At 41.3% G+C, this 25,056-nt stretch overlaps 1 protein-coding gene across 2 annotated transcripts in view; it reads right to left on the bottom strand.

Annotated features, from left to right (window-relative positions):
• The window catches only part of Jak1 (Janus kinase 1), a 126,800-nt gene extending 106,829 nt beyond the window's left edge, over nucleotides 1–19,971 (bottom strand). For both annotated transcript variants that reach the window (XM_074079877.1, XM_020184238.2), the window contains exon 1: nucleotides 19,772–19,971. The gene's annotated coding sequence lies outside the window, so the exon portion shown is untranslated. The remainder of the gene's footprint in view (nucleotides 1–19,771) is intronic.
• Between the last annotated feature and the right edge of the window lie 5,085 nt (nucleotides 19,972–25,056).

Below are 25,056 nucleotides of genomic sequence, written 5' to 3'. Positions count from 1 at the left end.
AAAGTTATTATCATACAGGGACTATTAGGAGTCACTTGGTAGAAAAGCCACAAAGCAAAACAGCATTATGGGCTGGCCAAGTGGCTCAAGTGTTAGGAACACCTGCACAGCAAGTGTGAGGCCCCAAGTTCAAACCCTAATAGCACCAAAAAAAAGAAAAATCAGCATCATGTTCTATAATCTCTTTGAAAACTTTTTTAAATTTACAGGTTCATAAACATATGGAGTAAAATCTGACTAATAAACACCAAACTATTAATAAAAATGTTTATTTATGAATGGTCTTGGAATTTGTATGTCTTAATTTTTCCAAAATGCAAATACGCTACAGAAAATTCAAAATTATTGCCTAAAAAAGGTCAATTATTAGGCTTATAACATGACTTCTCTGAAAGAAAACGTAAGAATGGGTAACACAGTATTCCACAGTAAACTGTAACTGCATGCTAAACACAGATTACAAAAATTATCTACAATTAATTAAAAACTAACTTTAAAGAAACATAGGGTCTTATGTCTGCAAAACCAAGCAAATACACCTAAGTGAAAATCCCATCAAATATGTATTTTTCTTATCTAATATAGGAAGGTTACAATTATTTTATATTCATAGGCTATAGCTTTTTATAGACTTAAGAAAAAGGAGACATTCAAAAGGAAACAGGAAACAAAAACCTCTCTCTCCTCAGAGACCCAAGTCAGTCAACAGACTGTCGGCTCTGAGGCACCCGGTCTCAGCCATAAATACCTTCACTGAATTACTTGCTCAGGCCGCACCCTAACATGAGACCTCTCTCTGCAAGAACAAGGTAAAGGCAGGTAAGTTCTGACTCAGGCATGTGGTGAGAGCCTTGACAGTAACTGGAGCAGAAGACCTGAAGACCAAGCCACTGGAGACTCTGTGGAACCAGGGGGCACATCGGAGGAGGGTGGGGAGCAGCTGGACCTGAGCAGCCTGCAACAGGAAGATGTATTACAGGGCTGCCTATGCAGACAGGTTGTGTTGTTCCCCAAACCAGTGCACAGTGGGAAAATAGGAGGTTTGCCGCCAGATGCTCAAAATTGTTTCACCTCCTGAAGCTAAATTCCTTATATCTCAAGTGAAAATGTTATGAGAGCACCTTTCAATCTGTCATGAACTCTCAACCCTTTCTTAGTGTTATTCCTTAATGTAACTATTTCCTCCAATAAGGTCTAATTAGACTAGGTGTGCTTTATTTGGGGAGGAAGTAGTTCTGTTTGTTATTTTCTTGTTGATGTTTGATTGGTTGGTTGGTTTGGTTTTCGTTTGGCTTTTGCAGCGCCAAGGATGCAACCCAGGGCCTTGTGCATTCTAGGCAAGTGCTCTACCATTGAGCTTCAACCCCAACCTCTTAGGTGTGATTTATAAGTGGCTTTTCTCCTGACAAAAGGAACATTAAAAGAAAATACTGGTCAAGCAATCAAACAGGACTTCCATAAGACAAACCTACAGGTAGCTTCCTACAAATTGGCCTCCTTGGTTCAGTAACATTTTACTGACCATCTGCTTGACAGCAGGCACTGGGCTGAGCTAGGACTAGGAGGATGAGCAAGAGAAACCTAGTCCCTAACCTCTCCAGAGCACTGAGTACAGCAGGGGTTGAATACAGCTCTACTGTATATGCATGAGAGGGAAGACCAAAGTGCTGCTATTCGGAGAAAAGAGACAGCATTCCTTAGAGGATGAGGAAAGGCTTCCAACAAGAAGGGACACAAAACTTACACCTACAGGATGAACAGGAGTGGAGGAGGGGAAAGTGTTCCTAGCAGAAGAAACTGCATATGCAAAGAACAAGCCTAGAAATAAGAGAAACCATGACATATTTAAGAACCAAAAACTGGTTAACAGAACTGGAGTACTGACTGCAAGAATGGGAATGGAAGAAAACAAGGCTAATGACCATAAAGAATTTCTTATCCCACCCTAAGGAGTTGGTTAAAGGGCAAAAAGTGAAAGATTTTCACCAAGGCAGTGACATGTTCAGATTTGCATTATAGAATGATTGTTCAGGTACCCTATAAAATATCGCCACTGAGCAGAAAAACACCAAACACTGAAAATAGAATTTATTTATTTATTTTTTTTATTCATATGTGCATACAATGTTTGGGTCATTTCTCCCTAGAATTTATTTTGTCAGTAACAAAAGTCAAGCAAAGGGAAATACATGACTGTTTTAAGAGAAACCATCAGGTTTACATGACTACAGCTGATGGTCCTCACTCCCGAGAGTCATGCAAAGTATACTGCATTTACTAAGGTACTTCATAAGCCTAGAAACAACCTAACATTCTCTCAATACAACTACATTTTCAACAAATTATAAAACTCCTCACTACAATTTCACATTCATGGCTTCCTCTCACAAAATATCATTTTCCAATGGAGCATTAAAACAAAGCAAATCTGTTCCCTTCATGGCATTTGAAGAAAACTGCTTTTGCCAAGAATAGACAATTATAACGGTCAGTATATGTATATTACTAGCCAGCAGGGTGTCTGTATAATAGTCAAGAAATTAGCAGCTTCGTACCAATGTTTAAAGCCACTTGTGATCTAGGTTTCTGCTTAATTTTCTGGAATTGCACATTAAAAGCCATAAAACTGGTTATATCCTTTGATGCAATAAATCTGTGTTTATACTAATTTCGTGGCAAAAAAAATGCTAAGGTTCCCCATACTAGTCTTTAAATTAGAAGTAGCTTAAATATTCAATAAAAGGTAATAATTTATTTAAGCAAAATATATTATTGACCCACTAAATATTGTACTGACATTAAAAATTATTTTTATTAAAACTATGTAATAGAATTTTTTTTAATGTTCAAGTGGGAAAAGAAGACATGTATGTATCCTACAATAAAAATTACATAATATAACTAGACACCAGTGGCTCATGCCTGTAATCCTAGCTACCTAGGAGTCTGAGATTGGAAGATCGTGATTCAAGGCCAGCTTGGGGCATAAGGAAGTTTGCAAGACTCCATCTCATCCAATAGCTGGGTGCTGTGACACATACTTGTCATCTTAGCTACAAGGGAGACTTGGATCAGGAGGATCATGGTTCCAGGCCAACTCAGGCAAAAAACTTTGCAAGACTCCATTTCAATGGAAAAAGCTGATTATGTCATCCCAGTAATGGTGGGAAGCATAATAGGAGTATTAAAATCCAGACCAGCCTGGGCAAAAAGTAAGACCTCCATCTCCAAAATTACCAGAGCAAAAAGGGCTGGAGGCATGTCTCAAGAAGTAGCTGCCCTGTCTAGCAAGTGCAAAGCCCTGAGTTCAAACTCCTACATACTAAAAAAAAAAAAAAAATACATACACATTTTATATATACACAGATAGATATGTATAGACCTATATATATGTGTGTGTATTTACAAACACATATATATAGGTCTATACATACATATATGTATATGTATATATATTACATACTCATACATTTGGGGCAAAGACTGGAACAGAATAAGTAAAAATAGCTTTAATGTGGGAGTAAGTGTCAACATTAAAGGAAACTTTTTTATTAAACAGTTACAGTCATTAAAATTTTAAAAACTGGAACAAAGTTTTATTCTTAGGAATAAACTAAACTTGTGACTAGTTTGTTCCTAAGAAAAAACATCCACAGGGGCTCAGAACCACCTCCCCAACCCAACTTCAGATAGGGAACTCAGGATACCTCTACCAAGTAGATCTTCCTCTCTTCTCTCATGAGAGAGTCTTTCACAATATCCAAGGTAATGGCAAAAGCCTACAGAACCCTAATTTCTCTTAAATAACTTCCAAGTCTTCTACCTCAGCCTCCTCAGAACTATTTGAACACATGGGTATTTAGTTTCCTCAATTCTATGTGTGATTACTTTATGATTCATTGTATCACTCAATCACAAACCCAGCATAATGTATATACAAAAAAAAAAAAAAAATGGCCATGCCTGAGATACACAGCAAGTTCAAGATCAGTCTTTGACCTACAGAGCTAGCGATCTTGGACAGTCACTCAGGTGCTGTTTCTTTTTTTCTCTATTGTAAAGTTGGGAAAGGAGATATTTCCTGGGTGACTCTGATTTCTTACAACTCAAAATTATAATAAGAGTTTTGTGATCATTATAAACTAATAATCTTTAAATAGCACTTATTAGACAACCCTTATAAATTCAGAACTAAATGTGCTCAGGTTCATGGCAGACCTGTCTTCCTTAATCTCTTAAAACCATTAGAGCTATCAGTTCTAACATGAGAAAAGTAAACAAGACTCCAAATCAAGAAGAACTTGTTGGGCTGCTTTACGTATCTCCCAATAATCAAAGCAATACTCTCATAAGTGTCTGGCTCCTAGATACTTTTAAATGTCGCTTTTCCACCTAGCGCAAGCAGTATTTTCATCTGATTGATAATTATGTGGAATATTCCTCTTTCAATGTTGCCTGACACTCCACTGATTGTTCTTACTGAAAAATACAGCTGGTGGAGTGGCTCAAGTGGTAGAGTGCCTCCCTAGCAAGTGCAAAGACCTAAGGTTCAAACCCCAGTGCAGTCAAAAAAAAAAAAGAACAAATATATTACGTGTAGATTTTTTTCTTTTTCTTTGAGATGGGGTATTGCTATGTTCCCCCAAGCTGGTCTCCAACTCAGGCTCCCTTGATTTTTAAAGAAAACTCAACAGATCTCCTCACAGGATTCCTACTATGTGCCAAACACAACGGCAGTGGTTGGAACACACAGATCAGCAACAGATGACAGTTAAGCAAATAAGCGCAGTAATGTGCATACATTCCACAATGTGCCTGGGTCAGGTCTGAAACCTGACCTTTGAAGTGTACCAATGCAGGCAGTACACTCAAATACACTCAGAGTTCTGCCTTTTTAAAAATTCATCGCAAGTTGGTTGTTTGAAACTTGGAACACATTTTGCCCCAACACACACTGCTGTAAATACAGGTAAACTTCTAAGCCAACACAAAAGGCCAATTTAACACATAAAGTATCTAAAACACTATGATCCTGCCCTGCCAAAAGAGCAGAAAACAGTAAAGCAGCCAAAGAGAATCATGACTGATTCTGTCATCTCAAGAGGCAAAAAATGAGGGAAAGCAGAGGACAGGCTAGCAGGGATGCACATGCAGTCTTGAGTGGGTGCTTGGAGACTTTGCGGCAGAGCACACAGGAAAGGCCTGGTTTTAATCAAACCCACTGAAAAGTTGGTGCCTCTAAACATGTTATTCAACCATTCTAAGCCTGTTAACTCTCTGAATATCCAGTAAAAAATAAACAGCCACTAAACAATAAGGAATTTCATGTTTCTTCAATTGCTTGAGGCTATATGGCTTTCATCTTCCTGAATGAGAGGATTCTTAACACACAGCTGGGTTTATCAGTCATTATTAGAAAATGTTCAGTATCCACATAAAGAAAGACTTTTTTCAAAGTGTCTAGGCAAGAAGTATGCAATGGCAGGGTGCTGGTGGCTCATGCCTGTAATCCTAGCAACACAGGAGGCAGAGATCAGGAGGACTGTGGTTCAAAGCCAGGACAAATAGTTCGAGAAACTCCATCTCAAAAATACCCATCACAAAAAGGGCTGGTGAAGTGAATGCTCAAGGTGAAGGCCCTGAGTTCAAGCCCCACTATTGCCAAAAAAGAAAAGAAGTATGCAAAGAAAAAGAGATTGATAAGAATGTGTTATACATGAGAAAAGAACCGCCTGAATTAAAAAATAGTAGAAAGGTATTATAGACAGAAGAAAAAGGCATTACAGACAGAAGAGAAAGGCATATGATATACACAAGAGCCTTCTTCTGACAGGAAAAGATATGAAGGGGATTCCAGGGAATTTCCAGGTAATTTATGGGTGTCTACTCAGGGAGAAGAGGGGAGGAATAATAAATAGCAAACCCTTACAAGGTGTTGCCACACATACAACATAGACAGGCAGACAACACACACACATTTTCATTTAATCCTTACAGTCCTCAAACTAAGTGCTATTATTAACACTCATTATAATCCTTTTACAAAACAGGAAGCTGAGATACAAAAAAGGTTAAATAACTTGCCCCCTATCATTCAACTAGTAAAATAAGCCTGGATTCAAATCCACAGACTCTGATCCCAGATTTAGGAGTCTAAACCACTATGTTACATTGAAACTTTTTTGTTTGGAATCCAAGCAATTACATAAGGGGGTTTCCTACATCAGAAATTTCTAACTCAAGAAGTACCTACCTACAAAGTTTCTTCATATACAGATTTTCTAGCAAGGGGGGATGGGTAACTAACTTCCTAAATACTACCATATCCTAGGTATAATCTGAAGTAATTTTACATGTTCTACTTCATTTAGCCTTCAGAAAGCCTCCTTTGTGACAAGTACTATTAGATCCATTTTGCAGTTGAGAAAAACTGAGGGTCAGTATGAACTCAAAGTCATAGATTTAGAAATGGCAGAAGACAAACAACCTCAAATTTGGCTCTTCCAGGTTCCAAGTCCATCCAGTATGCTTTTCAAAACACCACATCTGGTCTGCTGAAACTCAAGCAGGTAAACATGGGACATGTTATATAATCACCAGATAATATAAAGCCACAGTAGAACCAGATTGTGGTGGCACACAGAATTCAGAATTCAGAATTCAGGAGGCTGAGGCAGAAAGATCTGGAATTTGAGGCCAGTCTGGGCTACACAGATGCACACGCACACCAAGCAACAGTAAATATGTTATGATTTAACATGTCAAACATGTTAATGTAACTTGGTCTTTGTGTGTGTGTTTACACACCCACATGAGTGCACAGGGCTAGGGCCTTACCCATGCTAAGCAAGCACTTTATCACTGAGCTATGTCCCTCGCCATACAATGCAACTCTTAAACTAAATATTTCATACTAAAATTCCAAACTCACTTCAGGACAACTAAATAAATTCAACTGCCATGCCTCAAACTTAAAAAAAAAAGAATTCCACCAGGCACTGTGGTGCATTATTTGTAGTTACAGTTACTCAGGAAGCTTGCTTAAACCCAGGAACTCAGGGCCAGCCTGGACAACATAGCAAAATCCAGATTAAAAAAAAAAGGAATCTTTTCAGACCTTCTATGTTACTACACAGATATGTCCAGGGACTTCTCCAAAGACCTAAAACTGCTTCAGAAACATTAGGTTAGGAAACAGCATAGAAACAAGTTTCCTAGTTTCTCATTTTAAAATGCCAATGTCAGCACAAAGACCAAAAGGACAAGTGACAAGCTAGTAAACAAACATTTTTCTGGAGAGTAGAAAGGTTTTTTGCTTTGGTTGGGTTTTGGCTCATTTTGTTTTTATTTTATTTAACATGCCAGAACCTCAGGCTTTAACTCCAGCTATGCCATTTATTACTTTTATTTGCTCATCTGAAAAATGATGCCATGAAGATTCCACTCTCTAGCTATCCAAAGACTAAACTGCCTACCAGATGCAGCACATGCAATCCCACAGCGGAAACACAGCAAAAGCCTCCCATAATGAGTTCCATCTGTGTGCCCCTCGCCTCCCGTGTGGGAAGGCAAGCTGCTCATTCCTCAGGCCAGAGACAAGGCCCTCCCCAGCACACACTGAACTGCACCCTCCAGGATGCTTCAAAGGCCCTTCTTGTTTTCCTCCAAACCTATATCACGATTCCATCTGCCCAGGAGTATTGCCTCTTTTACCATCCCACTGTTACTGCAGATGGGGGAACCAAGAGGCAACTATTACTTACATTTCTATACCAAAAAAAGCAACAGAAACAGAGTTGAGGTTACCTATGTAAATATAAAAACATATACAAAAAAAATTAAAAGGATGTAACACATGTGATAATGTGGTAGGAGAGAATGAGTCATAGATTATTATAAATAAATTGGAACAACCAAAAACAAGCAAATGTTATAATGAGACCCATTTATTTTGTACAATTAATATATGCTAATAAAAAAAAGCAAGTCCAGCCCTGGAGGCTCATGCCTGTAATCCTAGCAATCCAGAGGCAGAGATCAGGAGGATCACAGTTGGAGGCCTGCCTGGGCAAACAGTTCAAGAGACCCTATCTCAAAAATACACAACACAAAAAAGAACTGGTGGAATGCGTCAAGTGGCAGAGGCCCTGAGTTCAAACCCCAGTATTGCCAAAAAAAATAATAATAATAACTTTGAGCTTGTTTGCAAAGAAACATAATGAGTTACAGAGCACATTTTTCCTTCTTTCTGTTTATAAAATGGAAACATATCAATTTCTGAGAAAGAATATTAGTAGCATGCCTGAATTTACTTATCTAAGCCACTGGTGAGACCAAGAATACAACCAAAGTCTTCCAAAATACCTGGTGATCTTTCACAAAACTGTACCACTTTATATAAAAATTGACCAAATACGCTCTACAGGATTTAACATTTATTCAATAAACACCCAAGTGCCCACTGTAAAAGAGGACAGTAAGCTAAATGAGACCATTCCAGTCCTCAAGGGCCTGACTACACATTGGAAGTAAGTCTGAAGAACCTAAGTACATTGGCTGGGTGTGTAGGGGCCTACAGTCCCGAATACTAAGGAAGATAAGGTGGAAGGATTGCTTGGGCCCAGGTATTTGAGGTCAGCCTCAAACATGGGACCCCATCTTAACCACACACACAGCTGAGCATAGGACAAAGCATTGTGCTCTGGGGCACAGTGTGATCACAGACATCTGAAGGGGCCTTGAAAGTTATAGACTTTTGATAGAAAGTATGAAGCCAAGGCAAAATTAATTTAAAAAGAGATAAAATAAAAAGAAAGCAAGAAAAAGAAGAGTCAAGTATGGTGGTACATTCCTGAAATCACAGTATTGGGGAGGCTGAGGCAGGAGATCACAAGCTGAGATACAGCCAGTCCCTGATGAGAAAGAGAGAGAGAAACAGAGGAGGTGAGTATTGAGGCTTACTACAAGATGCCTTTACTACCTACCAGACTTGAGTAGAGGAATTTAGCCTGTGCTCTATAACTAAGGACTGCTAACAGCTTGTGAACAGGGAAATTCTACAAGCTGAGTCAAGCTTCAGGAAAATGATTCAACATCCACATGGCAGACAGACAGAAGGGAAGACTGGGAGCAGGGAGACTAGACTGGAGATTACTGCCACCACTCAGGTAAAGAAAGCCAGTCCAAAGGCTGTGGCAGTGGGAATGGGGAGAAGGTGAAACACAGGGGAGGGAGAACCAAGAGGGTTCTGGACTGTGGGATAGGGAAAGCAAAGGGAGGGACCAGGGTGAGTCCAAGGCAAGGGTCAGCAAATCTGCCCACCACCTGTTTTGTACAGCCAATAAACTGACAGGTTTTTGCATATTTAAATAGTTGGGGAGAAGACAGTGTTTTGTGACAAATGACAAGTTGATATACAGATTTCAGAGTCTAGACATCACAAAGTTTTATTGGACACTTTGGCACTCGGTCTACCTATTGTCCCTGTATCTGCTTTAGTGTGGAGAAGGCAGAGTTCAGTAGTTGAACAGATAATGAATGGTCCTTGAAGCAGGAAATGTTTGCTGTCCTTTCCCCTCAGAAAGAAATTTCTGACTGCTGCTCTAAGTTTTTGAGGGGGTAGAAAGAGATAGCACTAAGAAAAAGGGAGAAATTATCCATTAGTATGGTGATGGATCAGAAACAGATGGTATCACCTCTGGAGCAGTTTAAATGTGAACTGTCAACAAGTGGCCCAGGTACAGGAGCCCAGCATGACATGGGAGGATCATAGCACCTTAGACTCTAGGGCTGGCTTTGCCCCCTGCCTCATATGGTCTTCCTCCAGATCACAGCAAGGCTCACTTTCCAGGTCTGAGCCCAAATGTCTCTTCCTCAGAGAGTGGGCCCATCCCCCACCCCCCTAAGCATTCTCTATCCGCTACCATGCTAACTTTCTCTATTACACTTTTCACCACCTGAAATGAGGTTAAAATTATCTTATTTATCCACACATTTACCATCTCAGAATGTTGGCTCCTTAAGATCAAGGGCCTTGCCCTGCCTCCTGCTAACTGCATCCCCAGTGTTTGGAATCATGACTGAAATGGTTCAACCAGTAGTTGGGAAGGGAAAGAGCAGAGAGGAAGAAAGAAATATAAATAAAAGGGACACCTGAGCCAGGTGCTCGTGGCTCACCCCTGCAATCCTATCTACTTGGGAAACTGACATCCCAAGAACTGCAGCTCGAGGCCAACCCTGGCAACTTTGCAATTGGAAAGCCCTAAATTCAAACCCCAGTTCCACCAAAAAAGAAAAAAAAAAAAGACACCTGGTACCTGGTAAAAGCATTCATCTGCACAGTTTTAGGAACAAATGAGACATGCCACTCACAAACCCTTTAAGAAAGTGTTCACTGGGGGGAAAGGAGAAAGGAGAGAAAGAGAAGACACCCAAAAAGAGAACAAAGACCCAGAGAGAGAAGAGGAAACAACTTACTGTGTCTCAGAAGCCAGACAAAAGTGGAGCTGGGGGACAAGAGGAGGTTTACAGCAGCATAAATGTTTTAGGTAATAAGGAAGGGCAGAATAAGGGTGTCAAAATGTGACATGGAGAAGGTCACTGGTGAAGGAAGACTCTAAAGTGTGGCAAGGACAATCATTTTGCAAAGGGTTAAAGAATTAAGTGGGTGAGAGGAAGTGAAAGCTTTCAAGACATTTGGCAGCAGAGTGGAGTATGTGGAGGGAAGAGAAAGCAGAGGCCCACCCAAGGGCAGCATGAGGGAGAGGGATCCTTCTTTCTTTCTTCATACAGCGACACAAATCTGATGGTTTAAAAGCCTCCAACTTCCCCCACTGCCTTAGGAGAAAGCCCTGCCTGATCAGGTTCCTGTTTATCTCACCAACCTGCATGTTCTTTCACTCTGCACCAGCTGCAGGATGTTGGCTCTACCTCAGGTGCTTTGCACATGCTGTTCTCTCTGGCTAGCAAACATCCTTACAATACAAAATGTGCATTGCAGATACCCTCTTTTCTTACTACCCCACCTCTGTCGTATAGCCAACTCGAAATCTCCCCTGGTACTCAGCACAATTATGACAAATAGTTGTATAATTGTTGGACTGCTGTCTTTTCTCCTAGCAAGCAATCTTCCTGAGGGCAGAGCCAGCCTGTCTTGTTCTCATATACATGGGATCTAAAGACAGCTGTTGAGTAATGGAGTCAATATGAAAACCTGAGTATATTTTTTATCTTAGCCAGCTTGTTTATCACAAGTGGCCTACTTCCTAAATCCACATCAAGAAGGCTTACAATTTATGTTCAGGCCACCTGACCTCTCACCTTCCCTTCCTACTTCTAAGCAACCTGATTTAATCATTCTAAAGAAGCAAAACAATGAGGTTCTCTGGAGTTACCATCATACATGGAGTGAGTTTTCCAATGAGATAACTGGTGTGCAGGGATCACTGGTCCACCTGAATTTATATTTAGCCTATTATAACATGCATTATGCACATCACTCTTTTTCAGTCTGTGTTATATAAATTAACCCTAAAATGGGTTTGGAGATGGATGTGGCAGAAGATTCACTGCATCTCTTTTATAATATAAATCACATCTGCCTGCCTTTCTGTGTATGATCCATCAAACTAGTTAACAGGATTTTTTTTTTTTTTTCACTGAGAAGCTATACATTTTCCAGACAGGGTTTTTTTCTTCTCTTCTACTATAGCATGAAAGATTATTTTAAATTCTACTAACTGAAAAAATTGCTATAAATTATAGCCTTGCTGTAGTTTGAACAAATTAACTGTGCAAGCAAAACCTACAAATATAATTGTGCTTAATTGAATGAACTGTCAGTTTTAATACCCTTAAGCCCTACAAAACAGCATTAAAAACAAATAAGAGTTGCATTAATTACAAATTGTTCTTATCTATTTCTACTTTATATAGTCAGACCAGTCTCAGTCACCCAATGTACCTCAAAATAACAGACCTACGCCTATTTTTTTAATATCTACATGTTGGTCGTTTCACCAGTTTAGGTAGACTTCCCTGCCCACTGCTCTCTACAAATCAAATTAGGGAGCTTTTCTGTCTTCCTCGTTCTGGAATGGGAAGACAAAGCAATGGGCAAGAATGTCTTTTTTCAACCACATGGCAACCATTGTTCTTGAGAATAAGAATACTACCCAGATTCAGGCTGAAGGTGTGACTTAAGAGGCAGAGCGCCTGCCTAGCAAGTGCAAGGCCCTCACCTCAGTTCAAACCCCGGTGTTGCAAATCAAAAAAAACCCAGAGTAAAGAAACTTGTCCAACACAAATATCACTAAGAAGGTAATTAACAAATATACTTAAAATAGTAAATACATATACACAGATATATGCATGTACATGATTAGAAGAGCTGACCGTGTAATTTTATATTTTGAGTAAATCTTTCACAATATATACTGTAGAACAGCATTCAGTAGAAACTAAGTATATATTTCAGAGTTTCTTTAAACTTCTATAATTCTTTAATCAGCAAAAAGTATCAGAGTATTATCTGATTTAAAAGATTTTTAATTTCGACACAACTCATCTTACAAATAGGCAAGCCTGGTACTTCTCTGCCAACAGCCCACCACTTGTTAAGTACACTGCATCAGTGAAAGCAACATAGTATCTTTCTATTGACTTTACAGGAAAGCCAAGTACATTCCTACCAAATTATATACCTTGGATGGCATTTAAAGTTAAATAAAAGCACTCTTGTTTCTCATTTTTCCTTAAAAATAGAGGAAAACCTAATTTATCTAGAACCTTGTGTTTAGGTGCTCTCTACATAGTAAATGCTTCTAGATTTGAAAAAATGCCTTCTTTAAGCCCCAAAACATTTCTGATGCACCCATTTCTAACTGAAACCTTTTGAATACAGAATGTCAGCTACTCTTTGTTTTGCATGTACTGGGTGTCACTACCTACCATCTTAAACATTTTGGATGTAATTTGAGTTTTTTAAAAATTGACAATGTGCTGGCAGAGTGGCGGTGCACCTGGCACCATTCCAAAACCTTCAGGGGTAGTCATTCAATCCTCAAAAGCACCTTAGAGGCAGGCACTGTCTTTACCCTCACACTGTAGATAAGAAACAAGCATAACTTGTTCACATCCTCAAAGCCATGAACAAACCAGTCTGGGTCCATAGCCTCCCAAAACAGACTAACAAACCCAAGAAAAGCAGCAGGTTAAGATGCAGTAAGTGTGACTGTTTTTTAACTAGAGGTGAAATAAACTGACCTAACTCAGGCTCCCACGTCTGGGTTCAAGTCATTACTACCTCCTACCAGAGGTTTCTAGTTGCTAACCAATCTTCACTAACTCATTCCCTAAGGAGTTAAAGCAAAGATTCCTCATTGAGGGGGAGGAGAGTTGTATATTTTGTTGTTGCTCTGATTTTATTTGTTTGAGGCAGTACTGGGATTTGGATTCAAGGCCCTGCACATTTTAAGCAAGCACTCTACCACTTAAGCCATGCCTCCTGCCAAAGCCTTTTGTTGTAAGTTATTTTTCAAATAATGTCTTGTGTTTTTGCCCCCAGCCAGCTCAGGCCTCAGTCCTGTACCTCCCAAGTGGCTGGGATCACAGCCTTGAGCCACCACACACAACCTAACTGGTTTTTTATTCTGATGAAAACCTCTTCCATGAACACTTGGGAGAGAGGCAGGGATAGGAGGATCACAAGTTCAAGGCCAACCTGGGCTACATAACAAGACCCTGTCTCAAAAAAAAAAAAGAAGAGGAAAAAAAAGAAAGAAAACCTCTTCTTTGACTTTGTCCTATAGAAAGTCTCACACTACTCCTTATCCTGTCCCCCTCCCCTACTTACACACCTCCCAACCCTTAAATGAGGGGTGTGAAATGGCCCCTTTCTGTTATAGACTTCAACTCTCACTTCATTTCAATTATGTTATATAACTTGACCTTTCTAATGGCTTTGCTCATCATTACCAGTATTAATTACCACACAGTGGTAATCATAACCTCAACAGTAGCCTGCCTCTCCAATTCCTGCCCCGGATTATTTCACTTCAGTTATGATTCCACTTTGCATAACCCTTCTATTCCTCATTCACTACTAAGATTTAAAAAAAAAAAAATCATTACTGCTTGCCCCTGAGGATGTGCTTTCCTGCACTCATCCTCTTAGCCACCTCTATCTCTTAGCTTTGTTGCAATTAACCTTCTGTTGACTTGAAAACTAATTAGATAAACTGTCAAAGAGACCTTGATAAATTACAAGCAAACCAAGGTGGGTTTTGCTCCACTAAAAAATGAGCACAGATGGACTTGATGACATCTATTCTGGATCTGAGCACTCCTGTTTCCTGTCATCTTCTGGATATTGACAGGTGGTGGACAGTGAAGTGTTTTCAATGATAAAAGAAGGAAAGGGTGACACAGTGGCTGGTAGAAGCCACTCTCAGTAGAGAGTAGAACAAAACTCTCAGTGCTTCCTACTTCTTCCATATGCAAATGGCACTATTTCTGACCTTAAAAACTTCAAATGCCCTCTCATCTTTCATACTCATCCACTGGACAGAAGCCACAGATCCTGACCTCACATTGCTCACAGACTGGTGGGGAGAGTCACGCTTCATAAACCTAGCCTCAATCTGCCTGTTCAGCCCCACCTCATCCTGCTGCATCCAAGGAGTCTTTGCCCTAGTCACAGTGGCTGCTTCCACGTTTACATGCCCGCTTTCATGCCCTCACTTACGCTGTACGTCAGCCTAGATTTTCGTCCTACCTCAAAACAAGGAAACTCCTACTCACTCCTAAGAAGCTACTCAAATAAAACCTCTCCCAAACACCCTTTGAAGACTGGGGGCAAGGCTCAAATGGTAGAGCACTTGCATTCGCAAGCACAAGGCCTTAAGTTCAAACCCAGTACTGCCTAAATAAACAGTAAAAAACAGCATCTGATGCCGGGTATGGTGGTGTGTCCCAAGTTCCACCTACTCAGAGGCTGAGGCAAGAGGACTACCTGATCCCAGGACCCCATCCCTTTAAACAAACAAACAAAAAAATCACTCAACAAAGGTTCCAAGCAGAGTTCAGCTACTTTCAGGAGTCCTAGTGGTCTACTTTGGGACCTACTACAGCATCACCCACACTATGTTACAGCAACATGTAGCAACTTTACCTTCATAGAAACTGTGCCTTAACCATCTACCATGCACTTAGTAGGTACAGAGAAATATTCGTGTTTGTGTATACAAAGAATAACTGATTTGCAATATATTTAAAAAAAAAAAAAAAAGTAAGTTACTCCTTAGTTCCCAGCCCTCAAAGAAGTACTCTGAAGGCTTCTGGGAAATATTCTGTAATAAGAAAGTAAGATTTTTCCCACTTGTGTATATATGATATGGAACTTCAAAATTCTGCACATAAGCCAGGCCTGGTGGTACATGCCTATAATACCAGCATGCAGGAGGTAGAGGCAGAAGGATCATAGGTTTGAGGCCAGCCTGGGCTAAAGAGCAAGACCCCTGCATCCCACACATGCAAAAATATCTACAAATGCCCTCAAGGGTCTTCCACTAGACTGTAAATTCTATGAGAGCAGGGATTCTTGTGTACTTTGTTTATTTACTTTCTGTAACTCATAGCAAGAGCTCAAAAAGTATTTTGAGCTGAAGAAATAAATGAACAAAATGCTGTTTGAATATTACTGATAAGTAGTCAGTTACAGAGATTAAAAAATATCCCAACAAACACCAGCTGTCTTCTGGCCACAGTAGACTTAAAAGAATTTTCCTTTTGCTACTAAAACACATCTTGCCTTCAGACTGGACAATCTACTCAGAGCGCCAAAGAAGACTATGTGCCCCCTGCCAGCTGCAAAGGATCCCAGATCATAAAACCTTACAAGTGAAGGGACCACGGAAATGAGCTTAATGTTTCACGCCTTCTTATTGCCTCAAACTGACAAAGCATTAGGTGCACTTCAGAAGGAAGAATACGCATAGGAATTCATTTCCTGCCCCTGAAACCCAGTCCTTTCAACATGGCAGCCGCTTTAAACCCCATGTTACCAGAGAGTTTCTGAGACAGGAAGCTATAGTGGCACACCTAGAGAAGTCCGGGGAGAGAAAGAAGCTGACAGGAAGCAACAAGCTAAAGAACGTGGCTTGGGAGTTAGCTTGAAATGTATAAAAATAATGAGCCAATTTCTCTAATGCCTCCTATAACATAACTTACCTTTGCATGGTAATTTTTAAGAGTTTTGCAATGTCCCCCCAGCTGGCCCAAATCTCCTGGACTCAAGCATTCCACCTGCCTCAGCCTCCCAAGCATCTGGGATTAGACACGCACTACCACACCCAGCTTGCATTGCAATTACTAAAAAAAGAAAAAAATGACAGGCATAGAAACAAGCAGTCCCTCCTTCAGTCACCAGCTGCTCTGCCTTTTTCCATTTTAATTCTCCAATTTTAACTGTTCTTACAGAAAAACTGGGAAGAATGTAATCGTCTTTAAATGAAAAAGGGAGTAGAGCATGAATGATTTTTTTCCCCTTCGCTTACTACTTTCCTGTACTTTTCCAGTTTTTCTACAGTGAATCTTCCCCTTTCCACTCATTCGTTATAAGAAAATAACTCTGTTTAAAAAAATTATAGCGCTAAAAGAGCTTATGGTCCTAACAATAAGTAAAGTAAACAAATCCCTTAAAACCAAAAGTGAATAAAATAATCAATATCAAGCCACATTAGCATACTACCTTATCTTTCTAACAATTCATTTATAAAAAATGATGTCTTCATAATAGTTGTAATTTGTATATCATTTATCTCCATGTATTATATGTGCACTATTTACCTGATATCCCCCAACAATTCTGACACAGCCAAGGAGGATATTTGTATTTCCGTTTATAGAGGAGGAAGGTCAGTGCCGGGAGTGAAATGATTTGCCATGACAGCAGCCCAGACCATCTTGCTCCTCATTATGTAGCCCAAAACAGTATTTCTCAGATGGTACTACTGACATTTTGAGCCAGATGAGACTTTGTTATGGGGTGGTGCCCTGCTGTAGATGTTTAGCAGTATCCCCAGCCCCTCCCCGCAATGTGTCACCTCCCCAGAAATTCCAAATACCTCCCTGGAGGCAAAATCGTACCAAGCTGAGAACCACTGGTCTGAGAGAATCTGCAAGAGCCCCTCTGGCCTCTCTGGCCCCATATACCAATGAACCACAGTACAGCACCCAGCATCAGAAGCCACTCACTCAGCTCCATTCAGCTAATTAACCAATTCTCCATCCACTTGAAAGGATTCTTTAAAATGTGAAAATGAACAAGAAAATTTTCATTGCATAAATGTGCATATCTCATACAATATATGTAACAGTATATTGCATCTCATTTGAACATAATAAGATAGAGAATGGTAAGTGTGTTCAGAGGGGGAAAAATCACTTAAGGAATCTGAGTTACAAAAGCAGTTTATTAATGCGCTTATTTTACTTGGTGTTCTCTGCATAAAAATGGGCATAAACCTATGTATGTTCTTCGTACTTGCTTCATTTGTGTTTCTGTCCTAATATATGTGTTACTTTCAGGTATTCAGAAGAGACTGTGCGGTAACTTTAGAATATCATTAGATTCGTGCAGCTAGTCATCTGCCGTTGAACCACTGGTGCTTGTAAAATTAAAATCTAAACCGGCAGAACTCACCATCCTATTTCAAAGCCCTCAGATTAAATTTCTTCATGCAATATAAGTGCATTACTACAAAAGCAAGCCTACTCTCAAAATGTCTTAGTTTTTTGTTTTTTTGTTTTTTTAGCAAGTGCCCAAATTAAAAAGATTTTTGCAACCTATTTCTCCTTAACACCTTAAATCTGTAAAGGGCAGATACCTTTACAGAGATCTGAGAGATCAGATACCTCTGAGAGATCATTACAAGTATAACATTAGCCACACTGATTTTTAAAACTGCTAAATTACAACAAACTGAAATGTATTCTATTTTGGGAAAGGCTTGAATTATTCTACCAGTGGTAGTAAATAATTAGTACATTGTGGAACAGAAGAAACTATTTAAACTGGCTGCATTCAATGTAGAGAGTAACACTGTAGTAGTAAAAAAATACAGCTGAGTACTTACTGAACTGGAATATGACCCAGAAGAGTGCTTAGTTAATATGATATATAGAATTAAGAACAGATTATGAAGATGCCCATCCGTAATGAATCGAGTATGATGTCTTTATATGTGATCTGTATCTATAGGAGGGAGACATTTTCTCCATATTACGAAGCATATTGTACTAGAGATGCCCAGTAGCCTGATGGTCTCCATTAACCTTTACCACAAAGTACACAAGAACACATTGGTCCTTTGGTGAAAAGGATTCTCTGGTCGTAGAAAACACCAGAGTCACCAAAAGCAAGTAACAAACAACACAAAATGGGGTTTCGGAAAGAGAAGAGCAAAGGTTTAATTAATACAAAATGCCCATCTTAAAAAATCTTTTTCCACTTCTATATACCCATATATAACTCAAAAAAAAAAAAAAAGCCAACCAAAGACTCCATGATTACATCTAATTATTGTCTCTGCATTACACTCATCATTTAATGACCCAAGGTTTTTAATGCCTTCCTGCCCAAAGAAGCAATGACAATTTTATAACACTGTAAATACCTGGCATTGAGAGAAACCCCTATGACTGGGAAGAAAAAAATGTTAACAGCATGTATACTGATGGATCCAACCAGTGAATTAGACAATTCACAGCCACGTATTGAAGATTGTCAGGGAGCAGAGTCCCTGTCCCCAGAAACCACGGAGAACATACCCTCCAAAAGATGAGTACAAAAACACCTGCTAATCATCACACCTTTATCTAGTCTCCCCGGAGGAGTTCTTTGGTAAACACCATCCAAGGAACCCACATCCCTGGAATCCTGGGTGTTTACTAGTGCTGCCCAGAGGGCCTCTCCCTCCGAAGCTCATCTGATGAGCCAAGTCAGCGACCGAGCGGATGGGGTCCAAGGAGTTAGGAGCCAAAAGCTAGCCACAGTTTCGGTTAATAAAGTCCCTCTAACCGAAGGATTCAAAATTCCCTGGGTTGTTCTTTCTCACTGCTCCCCTTCCCTGGTCCTCTCCTCCAGGACCATTATCTGTAGCTCTCCTTGCTGGCTACCTGGGGCAAGGGTCCTAACAACCCAAATGGGAATGAGGCAGTTTCACAGACATCCCCCACCCCCCACCCAGCCCCAAATCCTAGAAACCTCCCCTCCCAGAGATGATAAAAGGCTAAGACCCTCTTCCTCGGTCCTGTGGCCAGAAAACCATCTCCTCTCGGCCCCCCAACAACTGGGCCAGGGGTGCTGGCGGTCAAGTTCTCGGTGCAGCGAGCAAGGGACGTCAGACCTCGGGCCCGCGCCTATGTCTCGGGGTGGTATAAACAGGATGTCAGACGGCGCGTCCCCGGCTTGTTTATGAAAACTTGCGGTGCGCTCCGGTGGAGGGGGCGCGAGCTTCGGCCTGTCCCCTCCGGCCTGGGGGCCCCCGCCTCGCGAACCTCCACGCCGCCGCCGCCGCCGGCTCCGCTCGCCTGGAAATCCCCGCCTTCCCCAAGCACGGGCGCGCCCCACCCGCCCGCCGGCTCGCGGAGTGACCCCGGAGACTCCGACCGACAGCCACGGCCCGCGCCCCCGCCAGCGCCGGGCTCTGCGCCCCTCGCCATGTCGCCGCGGCCGCCGCAGGCTTCTCCACCTCTCCTCGGTGACACTCACCACTTCCGTGTACGCCTGGGCCAGCAGCTCCAGGTCGCTGCGCCGGTCCGGATCGGGCAGCCGGCTTGTTGGGCGGCCAGCCGGACGGGCCCGGCGTCGTGCGCCCGGGCCTCAGGACTGAGGACCACGAGAGCAACCAGGGCTGAGGCGCAGGCCCGCTGTGTCCGCGGCCCCCCGTGAGGCCTGCGCTCGCCGACGCTCCAGCCCGGCAGCCAATCCCGCCTCCCGCCCCGCGGCGATCGGTCCCGCCCCCTTACGTCACGAGCGGCCCCCGGGAAGGGGGCGGGGTCTCGGCCCAGTTCGAGCATGCTGGGGTCCGCGACTAGCTGCTTCTCACCTGGCCTTCTGGAAACTCCAATCAAGGGACTGGAGGTCAGCCACGCAGGAAGATTGTTAGGGTTCCGCCATGCAGTGACCCCTCCCAAGTTTGGGGGCCGTTCTACCACATCTTTGTCGGTGCATTTGTCACAGTCCTTATACACCTCTCCCTCCCCCCATCCCAACCATGCAGGAGGTGAGTTCAGGAAGCGCTGAACTAACGAGAACTTAACCATAAATCAACCTTTGGCTTTGACTTTCCAACCCATCCCGTATTCAAAGAGCTCGTTAAAGGAGAGGGAGGGAGACAATTTATGTAAAGTAGTAGTAACACTCGATACCTAATTTGTGTACAGGGCTTTTTATATTTTACTAATAATTGTCCTTCAAAGTAGGTATTAGCCTTATTTTATCCATGTGGAGACAAACTGCTTACGTGCCTTAGTCAAGGTCATATTATAGCCGGCGGTCATACCCTGTAGAAGATTTTACTTCCTAGATATCTTCCAGCCCACTCACTTCTCTGTGTCCCGACAACCCTGTCAGAGCTGCCACCAGCTCACTTGAAGGACCACAAACAGCTCTTCAGTTGTCACTATGCATTTACTACGGCCCCTCAATTAATTCTCCACAGTGAGCTTTTAATTAATTAAAAGTTCAACTCTGTTCCTCTCACCCTCAGGCTTAAAACACCCCAGTGACATCCCCCTGAAAACCCTTGGGTTAAAGTCTTCCTAGACCATAGATGTATGATGGTAGAGTTCTGCAGTTTCCGGTCACTGTGGATTGAGGATGCCCACCTATCCTGATGTTCCTGATGTCTTTGTGCGCGCGCGCGCGCGCGCGCGCGCGCGCGTGTGTGTGTGTGTGTGTGTGTGTGTGTGTGTGTGTGTTGGGGGGGTGGATCCTGAGTAAAACAGGCTGGGTGTGGTATGTGGTAGGTGAAAAGAGCATCAAAATCTAGGTTACTGGATTTTAAGTTTGGCTTACACATTTTACCACCTGTGTTTCCGTAAATGATTTGTGGCTTCCCCATAAAAGTTGAGCAGCAGACTAAATGATTCCCAAGGAGAGAGAACAGCTCTTAGAGAAGCCAGAAGAATCAAGCCAGCAAGGACTAGGCTCAGGTACCTGCATCACGGGAGTTGGTGTGCATGTCTTATCTTGCCTGCCTCGCTATGAACACCTCAGGGCTGTTTCCATCTTTTTCTTCACCTGTTAAATAGGGCTAATTCTTTCCTTACAGGGTTTTACTGAAAGTGAATTAAGATAAAATGGGCTCAGTAGTGATTTTTCTTTTGATCTGGTCTTAACAGATGGGAGTGACATGAATGTAGACAAAGATGTGGAAAACAGCATTTCAGGTGAAGAGAAAGGTCTGAAAAAAAAAAAGAAGAAAGTAAGGAGGTAGCAATGGACATACTGTGCTCAAGAATTAATCTGGCTGCTCTTGAAGTAGAATCAGAGAGGGCCTCCCTTGAGTTTAGATATATTCCCCTGTCCCAAACATTGCTGAAGAGTCAAAGAAAAAGGACTTCCTAAACCCAACAAATACTGTTTGAAAAGTGGGAAAAAAAAAAAAAAAAAAGAAAAGTGGGGAGAAGACAGGTGGCTAAGAGAATATAACGAAGGGGTTGAGCTTGTTCAACATGCACTGTGGATTTATCACAATGAAACCCCTTTGTACTATTAATGTATGCTAATAAAAATAGATATACTCTTGAAAGAAAGAGAGAAAGAAAAAGAAAAGAAAAGAAGGAAGGAAAGAGGGAAAGAAGGAAGGAAGGGTTTCTTGACCTCTAGGTGTTCACTGTGGAGTAGTCGAGAGACAGGCAAGCAATAATTCAGTGTGACTCATGCTCCTTTTAAGGTGATTACAGGGAAGAATCATCCAGTCCAGTCTGTAGAAGTCGGAAGAGACTTCAGGTAGCAGGCAAGTCACAGGAATCAGGGGGAATGTGGGATATTCAAGCAATAATAGTATTTGCTGATGGCTGGGAACTGAGAAAAGATGAGCCTTTTACAAAAACATTTACCAAAAAAGAAATAGAGTATTTTGAGGGATTTAAGCAGCTTTTTGTTTTAGAAGAATCACTCTAGGGCAGAGTTTCTTAACCTCAGCACCACTGACATTTTTTGTTGGAAAATTTTTTAGGGGAGGAAGGGCTGTTCTGTGCATTGTAGAATGTTTAACAGGATCTCTGTCCTCTACCCACTAATTGCCGGTAGCAACCCCTCTCACTCTCCCTCTACCCACTTCCCCCACAGTGCCTACCCCATCCTCCTCCTGCTCCAGTTGTAATACTAAAAATATTTTCAGACATTGCTAAATGTCCCCTGCTGAGCAAAATGGCCACCCCATATCCATCGAGAACCACTAATCTAGGGAAAATGTGCAAGATGGATTGGAAGACAGATTAATTGCATAGTATCATAGAACTACAAGCTGCACAGGATGAGAGCCTTTCTAAGGCAATGACCGGCGGAAGGATGCTGTGGAGAATGCCAAAGCCTGGGCAGATCAAATAGACAGGGTTTGGATGTGGGTGAAGAGGCAGAGGGAGGACTGTCACATGACTCAAATTTTCTGAGATGGTTAACAAGTTAACCAAGGATGCCACCAACTAAATTGGATGAAGAATTCAGTGTTATGTTTGAGAACAGGAAAAAGTTTTAAAGTTACTCTGTACAGAATGTATTTGATAACAGAGAATAGTGAGCAACAGAAGAATGCAACTATTTCTTCCTGACATGTAATGCATGACATCTAAACTGAGCCAAACCAAATGCATAAATGTCACAACGTACCCCCAGAACAACAATAATTTTAAAAAGGGAAAAATAAATAAACTGAGTCAAGCCAAATGCAATGAAGTAGAAGCCTCTTATTAGGAAATTATCTAAAATAATAACAGTAACCATCCAACCAACAATCATACACACGATTTCACACATAAATTTTTCATCAAAAGAACATTTACTAATTAGTCTGTTCCTCTGCTAAGCCATTGCCTGGATAACAATGGGAAAATGTAATTTTTAAATGGCTGTCACCCAAATGTACTTTATTGTTTAATTTTGAGCTTTCATAATTATTACAGAAGTTAATAATTTTCTGTAAGCTTTCCTACTGGTTTCTACTTTTCAAATTTAATTTATCAATGCACCTGTGTGAGGTGGGGGGGTGCGGGAGAAATCTTGTCTGTCTTTGCCCACAATCTACTGGGATCATGGCATCGTACATCAATTTATGATAATGAAATCTTTAATAAAGGTTCAATATTTTCTCTGTGATTGTTTTGACATGTACTTTTTCAGCATACTACTCACCAAAAAAAATTACTTTTACAGAATTTTTCCATTTTCTTCATGTCAGATATGGTAACTGACAGGTCTTTTTTAATACACTCACCAACTCACTGAATCAGACTTCATCTGATTACACTTATAGGGAATGAGAGTTTTTACCATTGCTTAGTACAATGCAAACAGTAGGCCATCCTAAAATACTTATTCCTAATGACAGATTAACAGTGAGAAAAGAGTCTAAATATAAGAGGGAAAGGAAATATATAAAATTTTACCTTAAAGGGATTATGCATGACATGTAATAAAAGTTGTATATATATTTATTAAATGTATGATTCAGTGAAAAGAAAAAAGATCAAAAGCCAGTGAATCATATACATATTTGAATATGAATTCTCACATTAAAAAATTTTTTTAGTCCAGAGTAGAACTTCAGGTACTCTACCATGAATTGAAATGTAGGCACAGTTTCCAAATTATTGCTTGAGAAACACCTGGATATGAGTTTGGAGAACTTCCTCAGCCTACTTCTGTAAGACATAAGGTTCATCCTCCTCAGCTACTTCAACTCTCCTAAGAAGATGTGAGCTCTGCCCTCAGCCTGACTGTCCCATGACTAAGTAAAGGTGACTTTGTAGCACTACCAATCTTAGTTTGAATTTCAGTTCAACTTTGCCATTTACTAGCTATGTATCTCTGCAAGTTCCTAAATTAATCTTCAGTTTCCTCATATATAAAATTAAGATCATACTATCCAACCTGTTTACCCCAGTAAATGACCTATGCAGATTAGGTCAAAATGTTTATACACCTCACTATTTGCACTATATTCTGGTGCATGGTTCTGCCCTTAAGGAGCTAGCAACTAGCTGGGGAGCATGCATTAGTTCAGGTCCATCAAGAAGCTAATTAGATGGATTATACATGTAAGAGATTTATTGGGGGAAATGCCCATGAAGGATCAAGGAAAAAAGGGCAGGAGAAGCCTCCACACCATGCTGCAGTTCTGACATTCCTGGGGTGGTAGGGGAATGGGGAAGAGTAGAGTAGAAAAAGTCTATAACTGAAGCACAATTCCAAGAAAGGTTCAGTTAGGCCAATCGAGAATACTGGAGCCACAGTGACCACTGCTCACAGGAATCAGTCAGGTTTAGTATACTTGCCATGCTCAGCCATTGGCATAGGAAGCCAGTTTCCACACACGCATGGCATATATGCAGAGACAACATTGGGGGCCATCAGGCAGTCATGTGCCCAGCTATAGGGGATCTGAGCAGTATACTTTCATGGGAGCCACTTAGCACCCATGGCACTGCACAGATCCACTTCTTCATGCACATGCAGGGAGTAGCACCTCCGCAGGTCCACAGACCTCTCTTAGTGATAGGTTAATAGGAAAACTATTTGGTCAGGTCATTGCTATCGGTCTCAGACCCAGAGCTGGTTCTCCTCCTCTCCCTTTTGCACTGGCCATTCTAAAGTTCCCTTACTCTTAACTATCACCTTGACAAGTCCTGGGAGCTTACCTGGTGGTGTGATCCAATAGACCTGATTCCCAATAGACATGAACCCTTTTCAGGCAAGGAGCGCTATGGCCATCCAATCAAAGCATCAGTGGGTTGAGGGAGAGCCAGGAAAGGCCCAGGTAGATCTCCTGG

The sequence above is a fragment of the Castor canadensis genome, chromosome 7 (assembly GCF_047511655.1).
Source record: "Castor canadensis chromosome 7, mCasCan1.hap1v2, whole genome shotgun sequence".
In the NCBI taxonomy this organism is placed as follows: domain Eukaryota; kingdom Metazoa; phylum Chordata; class Mammalia; order Rodentia; family Castoridae; genus Castor; species Castor canadensis.
Note: the sequence above shows the minus strand (reverse complement) of the source record. Positions and strands in the feature narration are given on the sequence as shown.